The sequence below is a fragment of the Dipteris shenzhenensis genome, chromosome 1 (assembly GCF_047967505.1).
Source record: "Dipteris shenzhenensis isolate YYH24624 ecotype China chromosome 1, Dip_SZ_1.0, whole genome shotgun sequence".
In the NCBI taxonomy this organism is placed as follows: domain Eukaryota; kingdom Viridiplantae; phylum Streptophyta; class Polypodiopsida; order Gleicheniales; family Dipteridaceae; genus Dipteris; species Dipteris shenzhenensis.
This window is the reverse complement of record NC_141596.1, coordinates 856,668-875,196: the sequence shown is the minus strand read 5'-3', so window position 1 is coordinate 875,196 and position 18,529 is coordinate 856,668. Positions and strand designations below refer to the sequence as shown.

At 43.4% G+C, this 18,529-nt stretch overlaps 1 long non-coding RNA gene across 2 annotated transcripts; it reads left to right on the top strand.

The window, feature by feature from the left end:
• Positions 1–2,380: 2,380 nt before the first annotated feature.
• Positions 2,381–3,394, top strand: LOC147905225 (uncharacterized). 2 transcript variants are annotated; one of them, XR_015542089.1, is made up of 3 exons: positions 2,381–2,574; positions 2,757–2,917; positions 3,077–3,394. It is a non-coding gene; the product is annotated as an uncharacterized LOC147905225 (long non-coding RNA). The 2 variants fall into 2 exon arrangements; XR_015542088.1 differs by having other exon boundaries at positions 2,381–2,917.
• The last annotated feature ends 15,135 nt before the right edge of the window (positions 3,395–18,529 follow it).

Sequence of the window (18,529 nt, the reverse complement as noted above, 5' to 3'; positions counted from 1 at the left end):
CAACTTTATTCAATTCTCTCTCTCTCTCTCTCTCTCTCTCTCTCTTTTCGACCTATTTTCACCTTCCTTGTCATTGATTCCGTCTACCCCTCAAGCCTTTCTTATCTCTACTCTTATACTTCTCCCAACGTCTTGCTTCCACTTATCCCTCCTCAAGCTCCTACCACCATCCCCACCTATGAACATGGCCCTATCCACTTTGGGGTGGTCCGAACTTACCTTACGCATTCTAACCATGTTCCATTCTATCAAGCGGCAAAGGGATTGGTTGTCAAAACATTATATTCTACCAAGATGAGGGAAACATTATATGTACTAAAGCACACACATGCAACTACAAGACGACTCTACAAATAATTGAGTGCTACAACATTGCCCTAGAATCTAAAAGCATAGACATTTGATGCGACTTTGGTATGGGTAATGGACATGGCTGGCTTTTGGTATTGCATGAAATAACACAGTGAACACATCGTGATTCTCCTTGGGAATGCCATCAAGAATTCATACCAATTGTGTAGCCTAGAAACATACCGTTGGGTGTTTGCGTGATGATGGAAGTCACGTAGGAGACCAACTCTCAAACTGTACACTAAAACTAGCAAACTAATCTAAAACAACAAATCTAGCCTACAATGTAAAGTAGCATACGACCTAACCTAACCTAAAGAAGACAACAAATGACAACAAAAGAAAATATACAACTCAACTCTCTCTCTCAACATCAACTCTTCTACTCCACACCCTCCACGTGAGGTTTACGGGCCTCTAGACACCTCACGGTACACAAGCTTTCATGCAAGCACTACTCACTCATGGTTGCTTGTTGTGAATGGTAATTACTTCTCAAGGATGGCTAGGTACCTTTGCCACACTCAAGCAACCCTAGAAAAGAAGCAAGATATGCCACCCCAAGAGCATCTATCTCTAGACTATGAAAGGGGCTATCTCAACCAAGTAATGTAAGCATAAGAACTCTCAACAAGCCTCTCACACTCATGAAAGAATCTCACACTCACAAGCCTTCAAGCTCGAGAGAGTCACTTGTAACCTCCTTGTAACCCTATCTCATGAGTTCAACAGATGGGTTTTTATTAATTCCATTACTTACAGATTTATATATACATAAGGAAATAAATTAAGATCGAAAGGTTAATTTACAAAAGGGTGTTTTATATTTAAAAAGGCCGAGAAGCTCCCAATATGCAACATGCATGTTTGGGTAGAGTAGTTTATGTCATGGGAAATTTTAGAATGCTATTGATGGAATTATCCTTTTGTGATGAGTATGCAGTCTTCTTGCATTTTCTTGAATTCTAGACAATTCTATAAAGTTGTTCTGTCTTTATTGCTCTCATTGTCCTTTGCATTAGGACGCTATGCTTTCTTGCATAAATAGATCTCTAATCTTGATGATTTGACTGTCTTTTAATCTTGTCATTCTCTTTTTTGGTCTTGGATTGCATTGAATCAGTGGTGAATGATTATTTTTTTAAGTTGATCACTCTTATCCTTGGTGCTTTTAGTTCTACTCTGTCTATTTAGCACTACCTTTGGGAGTGCAAATAGGCCCCAAATAGGCCAAGATCATTTGGACTAGGATTGCAGATCTACTACAGAGGATCTTCCTCCTACTTTTCATCATTACTTGGGATTATGTGGTCTAGCTCTCCCTTACTAGGCCTCAAATCTTTTATGGGAGTCAAGAATCCTTTTGAAATACCTTGGTGTAGCTCCAAGATGTGTAGTTTTGAAAGCTTGAGTGTGTCCCTTTTTCTTTGTACACGCCTTTAGATGCTTTAATGGACACTTAATGGGAGATTATAGCCTCGGGGGGGTCACCTTGGGAAATGTAAGTGTACCATGAGAGTTCGAAATGTGGGGTAGTATTATTCTTCAAAATTACAGAAATATATTTACAATAGGGATAAGTTTATGCACCATTTTTAAAACATATAGGTAGCCTGAATTATTCCCAAAATCCTAAAAGTCAAAGTTTTGAACTTTTTGCCTTCAAAACACCTACTTAAGCCAACCTTTTGGAATAATCTTTAAATTGAGAAGGGGTGACCTAGTAAACCTTAATTTCTATATTATAGCCTGGGGGGTCACCTTGGGAAATGTAAGTGTACCATGAGAGTTCTAAATGTGGGGTAGTATTATTCTTCAAAATTACAGAAATATATTTACAATAGGGATAAGTTTATGCACCATTTTTAAAACATATGGGTAGCCTGAATTATTCCCAAAATCCTAAAAGTCAAAGTTTTGAACTTTTTGCCTTCAAAACACGTACTAAAGCCAACCTTTTGGAATAATCTTTAAATTGAGAAGGGGTGACCTAGTAAACCTTAATTTCTATATTGCCATCAAGGCTTCAGTTTCCTTTGAAGCTTCCCCCTCCCAGGACACCATATCATTGCTAGTGCCAGCTTTGTTGTCATGAAATGGGCACCCGAAAGGACTACTAACAATCTCAAGGTTGCAGAAAGCCATCAATGTCGATCCTAGCTGCCAACAAATTGCAAATGGTAGATGATAAACAGGGGAACTGACAGTTGCATAGAATTGCAGGTATTGTTACAACCGACGATCCTCTATCTCAACTATGAAAAATTGTTCTGCTTTCCAGGATCCTTCCTTCTCCATCCGTCTTTGAAGAAAAGAGCAGGCCAACACACGTCTACATATGGTTGTTCTGTTGCTCCTTTTATATTCCTCCAGTCAGCTCCTTTATGGAAGAAGCAATCATGCAGGCTGCACTATGACGTTCTTGCATCCTCTTGTTCTCCCAATAATGGGAGGTGTCTCAAGATACGGCCAATCGCTAGCAGCATATATTGCCAATGTTGTCGATGCAGCCAAGTCCCTCCTCCATGTTGCTGCTAAAGGGGAAGACAAAGAGCTTTTTTTGAAGGTTCGATTTACCTCCCTAAGCTAACGCTTTAAGAGCAATTCATACAGCCTTTGTTCAAACAATCTGAGTCCTAGTATTGGCCGTGTCCACCGATGTAAGACAGTTGAAGGATCACGTAGGCATGCCATAGAGAGCATCTAAGGTGTTGAATGTTTGCAGGCACGGATTGCATTTGGCTTCCCAGCCAAACTTCTGGTAGCTAGTGAAATGCAAGGAGTTGGCACGTAATGCCCTCGTTTATCAAAGTCTTCCTACATCGATGTTGGCTCCCCAAGAATCGCACGGCACAAATTTTTGACGACACTACAAAATTTGGCGCTTTAACGGCCTCCAGGTGCTCTAAAACTTACCAGACAAAGTGCTTAATAATCTCCTACTTGGCAAGATGCCATATTGGTTGTTGGATCCTCAAAAAGGTGAAGGGAATGGACAGTAGTTGCAAACACTAAGGTTTGTTTTTTGGGGAGGGTTGTCCCTGCTAGTGAGTTGTATAGGGGAGGGTTTGAGATGACGAGGCTCTTGTAGTTTTGGTTGTAGAAGGATTTCTTTTGTCTTCTGCTCATCCTTTGTTTCTGTATCATGCTATGCATTTTTGTGTAAGATTTCCAAACTTGTGTGCATCGTTGGGCTATTTTGTTCTCTCATCTTAGTCAGGCCTATTCGGGTAGATTGCCTTGCTTGCATCCTCTTTGAGCAGTTAATCTTTGGAGACATTTAGCTTTAGATAATGGTGACACTTGCACATCTTTGGAGACATTTAGCTTTGGACAGTGGCATAGCCTTTGCCAGGGATGATTGAAATCATTAAATTATTAGACCAAGAAATAGTCACTAAACAATAGCACAAAATGGCTTGAAAGTTAGGCAATATCCAACCTAGATATGGTGGAACAATTGCTGAAGATAGCATCCTCAATGTGCAATACATTTGAGCAGCTCTCTTTGCCTGAAAACCCTCCTCTGTTGGAATCATGTGTGCCGATAGTTGGCTTCAATTGATGTTAGAGGAGGGAAGCTTGAGCCTCAAGGGCAGGCTGCCCTATCCTAAAGGTGGCTATATCTAGCCACCCCCCTACTAGTAAGCTGGAATGAGGGCATAGTATGGGCAGCATGCATTTGATGGTGTCTTTGAGCATGTAAAATCAAGTGCCTTGCTAATGTCACATGTATGTGCATTGTTGTCATGCATGACAAAAGATGTTTGTTGCATGCCCACTTCAGTAAGGGTTTGATGATATTCATGTGTGCAATGGATGTGATATTATAATGTCTATCTATAACAATTTACTTATGAGTCATCTCATTAAAATTGCAAGAATAGTCATATACTAATGCAACTCTAGCATGTGCAATTGAATATAGAGTTAAATTTTTTCACCTTACATGATATTGTTCTATTCTTGTTGATATTACACACTTGGAAGAGAGTTTGTATCAACATAATAAGCTCAGAACAGTATGTGCTTAAGGTTGACTATGTTATTGGAGATAATTATACAAGAATTTGGCAAGCAAGAAAGGTGTGCACATGAAATCTTTACACACACCATTAGGCACCAGTGTTGAATCAATCCTCCACATCCATAGCATTATTTTATAAGAAAAGGGAGGAACCATATTTTGTACCTGAAATGCCATGCTATGGTATCGTGTGTGTGTCTAAAAGTATTGGTTTGAGGATAGTATAGGCTCAACTAGATAGCCTTGTTGAGGAACCATGATGGCTTGCTGGTCATATTTTGGGAGCATAAAATGTCGTAGATAGACGTTCATTTGAGGTTAGCTCAAGCATATAGAAACAACTATCATAGTTTGGTCGGATTTCTGTAGATAGCCTTGTGGGATGAGGAACCATGATGGCTTGCTAGTCATATTTTGGTAGCATAAATTGTCATAGGTAGATGTTCATTTGAGGTTAGCTCAAGCATATAGAAACAACTATCATATAGAAACAACTATTGTAGGTAGATGTTCATTTGAGGTTAGCTCAAGCATATAGAAACAACTATCATAGTTTGGTTGGATTTCTCTAAAAAATATGTGGCATGATGTCTCTTCCTTCTCTCTTCATTCCATGATTACATTCCTTGGGCTAGACTCCTCAAGGTAGCCCGCATCCCATAGTCACATCCATCACTTAGGAGACTCTTTGTAATAGATATGGTATTGTTAGAGGTCAACGTCTCTTCATGTCACCATAGAAAGAGAGGGCCTTGCTTGTGGGTGTGCCCACCTAGTGAGTAAGGCTAGCATAGACAGAGAGAGGGATTTTGTTGTGGGTGTGCCCGATCCCATGAGGGTAGATCTACTTGTGCTAGCAGGTGCCTTTGGGGCAAGAGACTAGGCCCCAACAGCCCCTCGTATAGGGTGTTGGGACGGCCCTATCACCAGGCCTGGCCAGCCATTAGGTGGGGGAGGCAGCCCCCTTATAGAGCTGCATAGCAACCTCTATGTAGAGTAGGGGCAGGTCGGCCCTAAAGGGCTGTTGCCCAGCCTTCACATGCAAGTAGAGGCGGGCCCCTTATATGGGGGCAGAGGCAGCTTGGCCGGCCCTAGTTTAGGGAGCAGTAGGGCTGTTACCAGCCCCTCTTATAGGGCTGTGGGCAGCCCGAGAGGTGGGTCAGCCCACATACAGCAGTGGGGTCAGCCCCTTATGTGCAGTTGGTCATTGCCCTAACAGGCTGACCTATTGGGGGGGGCTAGGGGGTTTTCTCCAAAGATCGCTTGCAGTTCTCCTTTGCCTTTCTCTCCTTTCTCTCCTTCTCAGTTTGGTGTGTGTATGAGGTGCTCTCTCTCTCTCTCTCTCTCTCTTCCATTCATTTCCATTGCATTTCTCACATGATATCAAAGCCATGGTTGGCTTGAGACGCGAGGAGCGAAGGGAGTGTTGAGCCAACACATTGAGAGGAAGAATAGGGTGTTGTTCAGAGGTGTCTTTGAGGAGAAACATGTTCGAGGAGTAGAATGTTCAGGTGACTAGCGAAGGGTGACTTTGAAGGGTGTTTTCAAATCAGAGAAGAGGTGTTCCCAAGGGACGGAAAGCGAGGTGTGAAGGTACATTGGGCTGCCAGCCCCTTCATCCTCTTCTTCAGCCCTCTCCTTTCTTCAACCCTCAGTCCCATTCTATCCCATCCACCTTCTCTTTCAGGTCACCTCTTCACTCCGACATGGCAACTCTGTCCAAGATGGTAGAGAATAAGACAAAAATTCTAGTGTTGCCCATCTTCCCAGTTGATTGATAGTTGGATGGGCTCAATTACAGCGTCTAGTGGGTGATGATGGAGTTTGTGTTACAGTCATTTGATTTAACAGATTTCATCTTGATTGGTGTTGCCCGACCAGATCCCCTTGCAAAGGACCTTGGCACCCTGGCTCAGAAGGAGGCAGAGACTCTATCCTAGCTGTGGGACCATGCCAATGCAAGGGTAAGATAATTCATATTTCTTAACTATACTCCTAAGGTGATTAATCACGTAAAGCACATGTCAGCGGGCAAAAGTATATGGGTGCATTTAGTGTCCATGTATAATTGAACCGAAGAGGGTCTCACTGGAGGTCCAGATGCGGTTGTTGGATCCCAAGAAGTCTTCATCGATGCAGGACCACATCAAGAAGTTACAGGAACTTCAGCAGGAGATCCTCCAGGCAGGGAAGCAGATTTCATTAGAGGACATGACCGCTGGAAAACAGGGAGCAACAAGAGTTAGGGAGGTCTCTACACAACTCGCCACCTACACATTATCCCCACGCACAATCCCCAAAACACTTCAGATGCACTTCAATTCTCTCTGCATATCTCCTAGCTGATCACCTTGAAAGATCCTGATATAATTCTGCTTAAAGTCCCAAACACCCATCATCCATATAAAACTGCAAATGGAAACAACCATATGCCTAAACAGATGATTCACTTATTTACAATCATAGCATGTCTGTTCTGAGTATCCCAAAGAAGCTTACATGTAAAAGATACCACATCTTTATAGAACGATCATATCGTAGATTTGTTACTTACATCCTTCCTGCAACTTCGAAAAAAAACTAATCACATGTCATATAAATGCCGACAAATGCACTTCCAAACACAACAGACAAATTGAGTAAAACTCACACCCAAGACAACCACTTGGCAGTGGATGCTTGGGACGCAGCACTACTATCCCCAGCAGCAGCCTCTTTCTTGGATATGTAACGTGCCAAGAAAGGAATCACGCATGCTCCAAGCAATGGGAAGGCCCCCAACTCGGGCACCTTCCGGTGAAACAGTTTCTCGTATGCAGCTTTCACTTTCTTGAGGCGATCGGCTTCATGAGGATACCCATCCTGCCATGCCGCACAATGGCCGCCCTGGTGGTCACATCGAATGCGCAGCTGGTACAGTGAGTGCCACTCTTGAAGCGATCCAAGGTCTGTTGACGAAGCGTTGACTGCAAGGCCTGCCTCTGGAAGCCCCCCAACAAAGTGTTGCATGATGTCCTTGTACATATTTAAGAGTGGCTTGGCAAGAGCCTTGGGAGTGACCTCCGTGTACTTTTGAGCTTTCTGTGTGTCATAGTATTCGCTGAAATGGGTCACAAAATCAAACAAAGCAGCAGCGAAGGTAATCATCCCGATTTTGCCGCACACCTTGGACAGATCTCCCGTGGTCTTGGTGATCATCGTGTCGACTTGTTTACGTTGAAAATCCTTCACAATTTGGCCAAATTGGACAAGAACTGGCTGCGCTAAGGACTTTACTTTGTGGGAATAATCTTTTGCGATGTCGCTCTCGAGGGCTTTGAGGCATTCGTACACCAGGATGAGAGAGGACGTGCCCAAACTGTCCAGTTCTTCTAGCACCGCAAGCTTCTTTGACTGCTCCTTCAGATTCTGTGCGATCACTTTGATCACTTTGTCCGTGCGTGAGAGTGGCCTTCCATCATCGAGCACCTTCAAAATACCGTCCATGTCGCCAGATTGACCCATGCTTTCCAACTCTTCTCCATGCTTTTTCGTTGAGAAACATACATCGAGTGTGGTGAAGGGGTGTCTTCCGGGTCGCACACTTGTCCTTTCAAAATCTTGGTTCCTTCCGTGCGCGCCGTTTGGAAAAGCTGGGCTGCGCTCATGGGCAACGGTGGGCCATCGAACAGGAATCCCTTTTGTGGTGACAATGGTGATGCCACGACAGCCATTGGTGAGATATGAGGACAGAATGCTTGTCACCGAAAAAGCTATGAAGGAGGGAGACGTGCTTTTCGCCGAGAGATCTTAGAGGCAGACAGAGAAGATAGAGGAGGTTGCGTGGAGGAGGTTGCATAGAATCTGAAGGAGCAGTCAGAGAAGCTTGCGGTGCTAGAAGAACTGGACAGTTTGGGCACGTCCTCTCTCATCTTGGTGTATGAATGCCTCAAAGCCCTCGAGAGCGACATCGCAAAAGATTATTCCCACAAAGTAAAGTCCTTAGCGCAGCCAGTTCTTGTCCAATTTGGCCAAATTGTGAAGGATTTTCAACGTAAACAAGTCGACACGATGATCACCAAGACCACGGGAGATCTGTCCAAGGTGTGCGGCAAAATCGGGATGATTACCTTCGCTGCTGCTTTGTTTGATTTTGTGACCCATTTCAGCGAATACTATGACACACAGAAAGCTCAAAAGTACATGGAGGTCACTGCCAAGGCTCTTGCCAAGCCACTCTTAAATATGTACAAGGACATCATGCAACACTTTGTTGGGGGGCTTCCAGAGGCAGGCCTTGCAGTCAACACTTCGTCAGCAGACCTTGGATCGCTTCAAGAGTGGCACTCACTGTACCAGCTGCGCATTCGATGTGACCACTGGGGCGGGCATTTGGCGGGATGGGTATCCTCATGAAGCCGATCGCCTCAAGAAAGTGAAAGCTGCGTACGAGAAACTGTTTCACCGAAAGGTGCCCGAGTTGGGGGCCTTCCTATTGCTTGGAGCATGCGTGATTCCTTTCTTGGCACGTTACATATCCAAGAAAGAGGCTGCTGCTGGGGATAGAAGTGCTGCGTCCCAAGCATCCACTGCCAAGTGGTTGTCTTGGGTGTGAGTTTTACTCAATTTGTCTGTTGTGTTTGGAAGTGCATTTGTTGGCATTTATATGACATGTGATTAGTTTTTTTTCGAAGTTGCAGGAAGGATGTAAGTAACAAATCTACGATATGATCGTTCTATAAAGATGTGGTATCTTTTACATGTAAGCTTCTTTGGGATACTCAGAACAGACATGCTATGATTGTAAATAAGTGAATCATCTGTTTAGGCATATGGTTGTTTCCATTTGCAGTTTTATATGGATGATGGGTGTTTGGGACTTTAAGCAGAATTATATCAGGATCTTTCAAGGTGATCAGCTAGGAGATATGCTAGTGAGCATTTGATCTTTGGAGACATTTAGCTTTAGATAATGGTGACACTTGCACATCTTTGGAGACATTTAGCTTTGGACAGTGGCATAGCCTTTGCCAGGAATGATTGAAATCATTAAATTATTAGACCAAGAAATAGTCACTAAACAATAGCACAAAATGGCTTGAAAGTTAGGCAATATCCAACCTAGATATGGTGGAACAATTGCTGAAGATAGCATCCTCAATGTGCAGTACATTTGAGCAGCTCTTTTTGCCTGAAAACCCTCCTCTGTTGGCATCATGTGTGCCGATAGTTGGCTTCAATTGATGTTAGAGGAGGGAAGCTTGAGCCTGCCCTTTATCAAGGGCAGGCTGCCCTATCCTAAAGGTGGCTATATCTAGCCAACCCCCTACTAGTAAGCTGGAATGAGGGCATAGTATGGGCAGCATGCATTTGATGGTGTCTTTGAGCATGTAAAATCAAGTGCCTTGCTAATGTCACATGTATGTGCATTGTTGTCATGCATGACAAAAGATGTTTGTTGCATGCCCACTTCAGTAAGGGTTTGATGATATTCATGTGTGCAATGGATGTGATATTATAATGTCTATCTATAACAATTTACTTATGAGGCATCTCATTAAAATTGCAAGAATAGTCATATACTAATGCAACTCTAGCATTTGCAATTGAATATAGAGTTAAATTTTTTCACCTTACATGATATTGTTCTATTCTTGTTGATATAACACACTTGGAAGAGAGTTTGTATCAACATAATAAGCTCAGAACAGTATGTGCTTAAGGTTGACTATGTTATTGGAGATAATTATACAAGAATTTGGCAAGCAAGAAAGGTGTGCACATGAAATCTTTACACACACCATTAGGCACCAGTGTTGAATCAATGCTCCACATCCATAGCATTATTTTATAAGAAAAGGGAGGAACCATATTTTGTACCTGAAATGCCATGCTATGGTATCGTGTTTGTGTCTAAAAGTATTGGTTTGAGGATAGTATAGGCTCAACTAGATAGCCTTGTGGGATGAGGAACCATGATGGCTTGCTGGTCATATTTTGGGAGCATAAAATGTCGTAGATAGACGTTCATTTGAGGTTAGCTCAAGCATATAGAAACAACTATCATAGTTTGGTCGGATTTCTGTAGATAGCCTTGTGGGATGAGGAACCATGATGGCTTGCTAGTCATATTTTGGTAGCATAAAATGTCATAGGTAGATGTTCATTTGAGGTTAGCTCAAGCATATAGAAACAACTATCATAGTTTGGTTGGATTTCTCTAAAAAATATGTGGCATGATGTGTCTCTTCCTTGTCTCTTCATTCCATGATTACATTCCTTGGGCTAGACTCCTCAAGGTAGCCCGCATCCCATAGTCAAATCCATCTCTAAGTACTCTTTGTAATAGATATGGTATTGTTAGAGGTCAACATCTCTTCATGTCACCATAGAAAGAGAGGGCCTTGCTTGTGGGTGTGCCCACCTAGTGAGTATGGCTAGCATAGACAGAGAGAGGGATTTTGTTGTGGGTGTGCCCGATCCCATGAGGGTAGATCTACTTATGCTAGCAGGTGCCTTTGGGGCAAGAGACTAGGCCCCAACAGCCCCTCGTATAGGGTGTTGGGACGGCCCTATCACCAGGCCTGGCCAGCCATTAGGTGGGGGGAGGCAGCCCCCTTATAGAGCTGCATAGCAACCTCTATGTAGAGTAGGGGCAGGTCGGCCCTAAAGGGATGTTGCCCACCAGCCTTCACATGCAAGTAGAGGCGGGCCCCTTATATGGGGGCAGAGGCAGCTTGGCCGGCCCTAGTTTAGGGAGCAGTAGGGCTGTTACCAGCCCCTCTTATAAGGCTGTGGGCAGCCCAAGAGGTGGGTCAGCCCACATACAGCAGTGGGGTCAGCCCCTTATGTGCAGTTGGTCAGTGCCCTAACAGGCTGACCGATTGGGGGGGGCTAGGGGGTTTTCTCCAAAGATCACTTGCAGTTCTCCTTTGCCTTTCTCTCCTTTCTCTCCTTCTCAGTTTGGTGTGTGTATGAGGTGCTCTCTCTCTCTCTCTCTCTCTCTCTCTCTCTCTCTCTCCTCCATTCATTTCCATTGCATTTCTCACATGATATCAAAGCCATGGTTGGCTTGAGACGCGAGGAGCGAAGGGAGTGTTGAGCCAACACATTGAGAGGAGGAATAGGGTGTTGTTCAGAGGTGTCTTTGAGGAGAAACATGTTCGAGGAGTAGAATGTTCAGGTGACTAGCGAAGGGTGACTTTGAAGGGTGTTTTCAAATCAGAGAAGAGGTGTTCCCAAGGGACGGAAAGCGAGGTGTGAAGGTACATTGGGCTGCCAGCCCGTTCATCCTCTTCTTCAGCCCTCTCCTTTCTTCAACCCTCAGTCCCATTCTATCCCATCCACCTTCTCTTTCAGGTCACCTCTTCACTCCGACATGGCAACTTTGTCCAAGATGGTAGAGAATAAGACAAAAATTCTAGTGTTGCCCATCTTCCCAGTTGATCGATAGTTGTGTGGGCTCAATTACGACGTCTAGTGGGTGATGATGGAGTTTGTGTTACAGTCATATGATTTAACAGATTTCATCTTGATTGGTGTTGCCCGACCAGATCCCCTTGCAAAGGACCTTGGCACCCTGGCTCAGAAGGAGGCAGAGACTCTGTCCTAGCTGTGGGACCATGCCAATGCAAGGGTAAGATAATTCATATTTCTTAACTATACTCCTAAGGTGATTAATCACGTAAAGCACATGTCAGCGGTCAAAAGTATATGGGTGCATTTAGTGTCCATGTATAATTGAACCGAAGAGGGTCTCCTTGGAGGTCCAGATGCGGTTGTTGGATCCCAAGAAGTCTTCATCGATGCAGGACCACATCAAGAAGTTACAGGAACTTCAGCAGGAGATCCTCCAGGCAGGGAAGCAGATTTCATTAGAGGACATGACCACTGGAAAACAGGGAGCAACAAGAGTCAGGGAGGTCTCTACACAACTCGCCACCTACACATTATCCCCACGCACAATCCCCAAAACACTTCAGATGCACTTCAATTCTCTCTGCGCACGAAATTTCATCTTGCACATCGATCTCACTGCTTCCCTCCCTCTAGTGACACGAGTGAAGGCTTCACTATGCAATGCTCCCATAAGTAGTAGCTCGAGGGTGAGGAGCCCCATCGGCACAATTCCAACATCCCCACGACACGTGTCTCTGCCAGACAACACATACCTTTTCTTTATGGGAAAAGTCTCGGTGCTGGGGGAGCTTAGCCAGCTCTTGCTCTTCGAATGTGATATCCTTGCCTCTCAATTTTCAGCTCGCTTCATTGGGAAAGGGTTTTTTTGTGTTCGTTGTGTCTGAGAAGCGGTCTGTGATCGGTTGGTGGGGAGTTTTTTGCTGTTTGAAGAGTTGATGGTGCTGGTGGTGCCCTTGAGCCCGCCATATAGTGTGGATGAATTTCTCTTCCATGATTGTGCGGTGTGGTTGAGTTTTTGGGGCTTCCCTCCTAGTTGGGCTCATCTGTGGAGCGGATTGTGTCGTCATCACTGGGTAGATTTTTGTGGGTTCCTACCTCGCCAAGAAGAGATAACGGGATTTGAAAAGATTGAATTATGTGAGATAAGAAACAAGGCCTTCCTGACTTCGTGCGGATTGCCTTCCCAGATGGTGGTGAGCTTCATCAAGAGGTGCGGTTTGGTCCATACCCTGATGCGTGTTATATTTGCAAAGGAACTGGACATTTTGCTCGAGACTTTCCTAAGAAGGCTGACAACACCAAGCTTGCAAGAGGCCTGGTGGATGGGGAGGTTTGTGATCCAATCCTTCGTACCCAAGAGAGTGGTGAGGGCATGAGAACGAGACATTGGATGCTAGGGGAGAAAGTGGGTCTAAGGAGACAACAAACGCTCGCAGTAACTCTTGGGACAATGAAAATCCAATGGTGGTGGTCTCAAATCAGGATGGTCGAGAGGAGAAAGAACCCCAGCGTCTGAGATAGCTAGGTTTCTTAATCCATGGAAATTTGTCTCGAAAAAGGGTAGGGTTGTGGAATTCTACATAGGTCTCCCTTTCGTGGAGGAACTCCAAGGAGAGCTAAATTGAAAGCGAACATGATGTGCTAGGATGTCTTCAGAACTATGGTGCAAGATAACTCTCATGAGGACCTCGTGCAAATCTCAAAACCAATGCAGGATAAGGTTTTTGCTGATGTATGTACCACTGCAAAGAAGGGATCAAGGGGATAAGGGAGGAGACGTCGTTTGCTTGGGCTGATCTCTCTATGGAAAATAGCAACCTAAGCATTCCCTAATCCATTCCTTATGAGGCCCTTTTGAGACCCCAATTCTCCCCTAATGTAACTACTGTATCACCTTGTAAAGGGTTGATGCACTTTATGATTTTCTATGAAGAAATATAGATTTTGAAGGGGTAGATGAAGGAGTTTGACAACTTCGGCCATTTCGATGTCCATTTTTGGCAAATGTAGGAGGAATTTGACCACGGCGCAAATGGCAAAGTTGGTCAGGACATCATGGGGTGTCCAAAAATGCCCAAACCCGGCATGGTGCGAATTTGGCCATTTGGACAATCTCTCTCTCTCTCTCTCTCTCTCTCTCTCTCTCTCTCTTACACACACACACACATAGAGTTTGCAAATCATTCAAACTTTTGTATACATGGGCTTCCATCATAAGCGTTACAAATTGATCATTCATTCATCTTGACAATTGTTTTCCTTTGACAGAACCAATTTGAAGACAGTGCTCATCACAAGTACTTATACTCACTTGTTCTATGAAGCAAAATCTACAATTTACCTAAGTAGTAAGGCATTATTTGAATAAGTCCTTAATTGTACATGAAGATTAATATTTAAATTGAAAGTTTACGTTTCCATTTAAAGCTCATGTCCTTCATGGTCACTTACAATCTTGAGTAGCACGAGTGAGCCATGCCATGTATTGTTGTTGTGAGAATAATTTAGCATATAAAGGGTTACTTTGTGCAATAACTTCACTTCAAAAGTGTAACATGTTAGAATTGAAAGTTTAACTAGCATTTGTGGTTACATGTTAAAGCAATATATAATTTTGATATTCTTGTTCCTATGTTTGTTATAAATCTTAATGGGTTTCAACTCTACACCTTTCAATGAGGATCTAAGATCTATGACCTTTGCAAATCATTCTCATTCTCCTAAGTGTTTACATGCTCATTTAGGAATGTATACAGGATTCAAACGACCACATACATATAGTAGTTTTAAAAACCCCTTCTATTAGCTTATGCTCCATATCTTGCTTTTAAGAAGTAAGATATAGAGTGTAAGTTAATAGAGAGCACCCTATCTCCCCACTCACTATATGAACATGTAAGGAGGAGGGGGGGGGGGGGGGGGGATCCATTATGTCACAAATTGAGCATCTTTGGAGGGGCTAGGGAAATGTCATGCAAAAAAAATGAATATAATAGTTGTTATTAACCTGTCACAAGGGAAATATGTTATGACTTAGTTTAGGGTCAAAATATGTTAACAACGTTTGTGATTTTTGGAAGGATAGATAAGTAGCATGTGTGTGATCCTAATGATGCATGCAAACTTTCTATGAGTGAGCATACCACATCAAGCCACATCCACTGGATATAAATGGTGGAAATCCATGCATGAAGAGAGTATGTAGAAATCCTACATGGCTAAAGTTGTTTGCATATAGATTTATTTTTGCAAAGTGCTCCCAAAGACTTGATTGCTTGCCTTATAAAAAAAGGGATTAAAGGAAATCTAAGGATTTTCATGTCCAAGTATGTGTCATAAAATCAATAAGAAACCTACTCTAGAAGTCACATCCTTAGGACCTCATACAAATGTTATGTTTGTGCCACTAGGCATTATAAAAAGCACGGCCACAAAATGCATGCGTGATCACAAGGTAATGAAATATGGAGAAATTATTAAGTTAGACAACTTTATATTCTAAACAAGATATAGAGCTATAACACAAGTGCATTATCTTAAAGATCACAATCGAGCTAGTAAACTAAAGCTTGGTTGATTCACTTCTCAGGTCCATAGTAGCACATGCATTTAGGGTTTCATGGTTTCTAAAGGTGTAAAGACTTAATTATATTTTTCTAGATGTATCTCCATGCAACCACAACGATGGGTTGTTGGAGCCATTTTAGCACTATTTTGGTCCTAAACCAAGGAAATTGTAGTCCTACTTCACTGGTATTTCAGTCTCCTGCTCTTCTCACTGTTTCTGTGCCTCCTCTTGCTCTATCCCCTCATGCTCTACCTCCGCCTTCTCTTTCCTCTCTTGATCTACCCTCTCTTTCTTTCCTCTCTTGATCTGCCCTCTCTTGCTCTATGGCCTCTTGCTTAGCCGCCATATCCTACACGTTCTCTTTCCCTTTTGTAGGCACTTCTCCTTTTGGTACAGGTGCCCTTTTCCCTCCTACAGGTGCTTTTTCTTCTGCTACAGCAACTCTTTGCCCTCCTACAGGCACTTTTTCCCTCTTTCTTTTCCTTCTCATATAGGATACAAGTGCTCTTTCCTCTCCTACAGCTATTGTTTTCCCAACAGGCATGGTCTGGAGCACAGTGACACAAGGTGGCAATGCTGTGAGCTCTAGTGTGTTCTACAGGCATCGCCAGGAAGAAAGTGACACAAGCTTGCAATATTGTGAGCTCTAGTGTGTTGTAGAGGCATGGTAAGGAACAAAGTGACCAAAGTTGGCAATATTGTGAGCTCTAGTGTGTTCTAGAGGCATGGTCAGGAAGAAAGTGATAGAAGTTGACAATATTGTGAGCTCTAGTGTGTTCTAGAAGATGAAAAATGCATTGGATGACTTGAACTTACAGTTTGACTAACTTGATAGTCATGGAAGGTTTTGCCAAGGGTGGCTCATTTGCTTCTCTACCTCATCTTGGGTCGTGCTTTGAAGTATCACCTATGAAGCATCCATGAATTTAGCCCTTGTGCCATCAAGCTTGGCATTGCAAAGCTAGGACGTTCACCCTTGGGTGCTCCCGAAATGACAGCTTTTGGTTGTTGCTGTTCATAGCCATTTAAGCTGCTATTTTCATTAGAACACTTCTCCCCACAATATCCTTTAGTATTTGCAGTTGGAATCACTTGAGAACGACCATAGGTTTGTCCTGCATCCAAAGGCATAACCCATGGCTCTAAAGCATGGTTTGGCTACATGCAAGGGAGTGGTATAGCATGGCTGGACTGCATTACAAGCATTGGCCTGACTACATTCTCCCCAAATGTTGGGTGTCTACTGTTATAGGCTTGCATAGTGAAACATCCCAATCTGATTTCTTCCGAGCTTTACGTTGAATCACGGGCAAAGGCACTTAGTCTATCCTCCTAGCCTTCGTCGTTGGTAGCAAGATTCTCTGCTCAATCCAGAATAATCATTTCGCGAAAGCTTTCTGCTTGCTTAATTCCAACGAGCCCCAAACTCCCTAGATGGATCTAGTATGCCACATGTCTTCAATTTAGGGTCCTTCCTTAATGCATTATTTACCCCTCTCTTGGGATATCTTTGAACATTTGCCCCTAGGCACATTTCATGCATTTAGGTCCCTTAGCCTTAGATCCACCTAGTCTAGTGCCATGTCACCCACACCAAGGACCTTGACCTTTATTTCTTTTTGATCATTTACATGAAGTCCAAACAAATATAATACAAACATTGATCCTTTTATAAAAAAAGTCGACTGACCCTTTCGAGGTCATGTTAGCTCGACTTGAGCGTAACATCCTCGGAAAGGAAAATGTCGATTGACCCTTCCGAGGTCATGTTACCTCGACTTGAGCGTAACATTCCTTCCCTCTTCAGCATCAGCGTCCTCGATGATAAAGTCTGGGAACACTCTCCGTAACTGGTATACGGATTCCCAGGTAGCTTCTGATAGAGGTAGACCATGCGATGCAACCAACACCGTGGGTATCTTCCGATTGCGTACTTGCATTGTTCCTCGGTCCAGGATTCCTGTTGGTTTGCGTCTTGCATTATCCTCTATTTCCTGAAACAAAACAACACCCTCGATTAGTGAGTCACCTGTATGCAAAAATTTCTTTAAACGAGAAACATGAAACACTGGGTGCACCTTACAACCCTTTGGCAATTCTAATTTATAGGCTACCTTGCCTATTATTTTTAGAATTAACCATGGCCCACAGTATCGAGGTGATAACTTAGCACACTCTCCTGCAGTCAAAGACTTAGAGTGCGAAGGAACTTTGAGAAAAACTTTTTCTCCTTCCTTAAATTCTCTAGCGGATCGGTTTTCATCCGCATACGCCTTAGCTCTATCCATAGCTTGGCGGGATGTTAGCTCTCGCAAGTGCTAGCATCTCCCGCATCTGAACCACAAAGTTCGCGGCACTAGGCACTTTATGAGGTATTCCAACTATAGTTGGATTCGCTGGTCTATAACCATAGTTCAGCTCAAACGGACTGAACCCTGTAGAGGAATGTTTTCTATCATTGTAGGCAAACTCTAACAATGGCAATCACTTGTCCCATGTATGTTGCCTCAATGACAAATATGCTCTAAGCATATCCTCTAAAATTTGGTTGATTCTTTCTGTCTGACCATCCGTTTCCTGATGATCCCCACTACTCATTCCCAACTCAGTCCTTAGTGTCTCAAATACCGCAGTCCAAAAATGACCGGTATATTTGACATCTCTGTCTGACACTATGGATTTGGGTAATCCATGCAAACGAAATATGTCTAATAAACAAATCCGCCACCTGCGGGGCACTAATAGACTCTCTAGTTGGAATGAAGTGAGTCATCTTGGTAAGACCATCAACCACCACAAGGATAGAATCATATCCACCTTGTGTCGTAGGCAGCCTTACAATAAAGTCCATGGAAATGCTCTCCCACTTACCTAGTGGTATCTCCAAGGGCTGTAAAAGTCTGGGTGGCTTCACCCGCTCTACCTTACTTCGTGTCACATATTCATGAATATGCTTTTTCATCTTTGGTCAAAAGAAATCTCGCTTCACGAGATCATATGTCTTCTCGACTCCTGGATGTCCCGCACATGGGCTATCATGGCATTGTCGAATGACTCTCTGCCTGAGATCATTCTGATTAGGTACTACTACCTTGCCATTTCTTTTCAGCATACCATCCCTTATGGCATATCTTGCATAAGTTTGGCCTTTTCTGTTCTGGATGCCACGAGATAATCTGGACCAT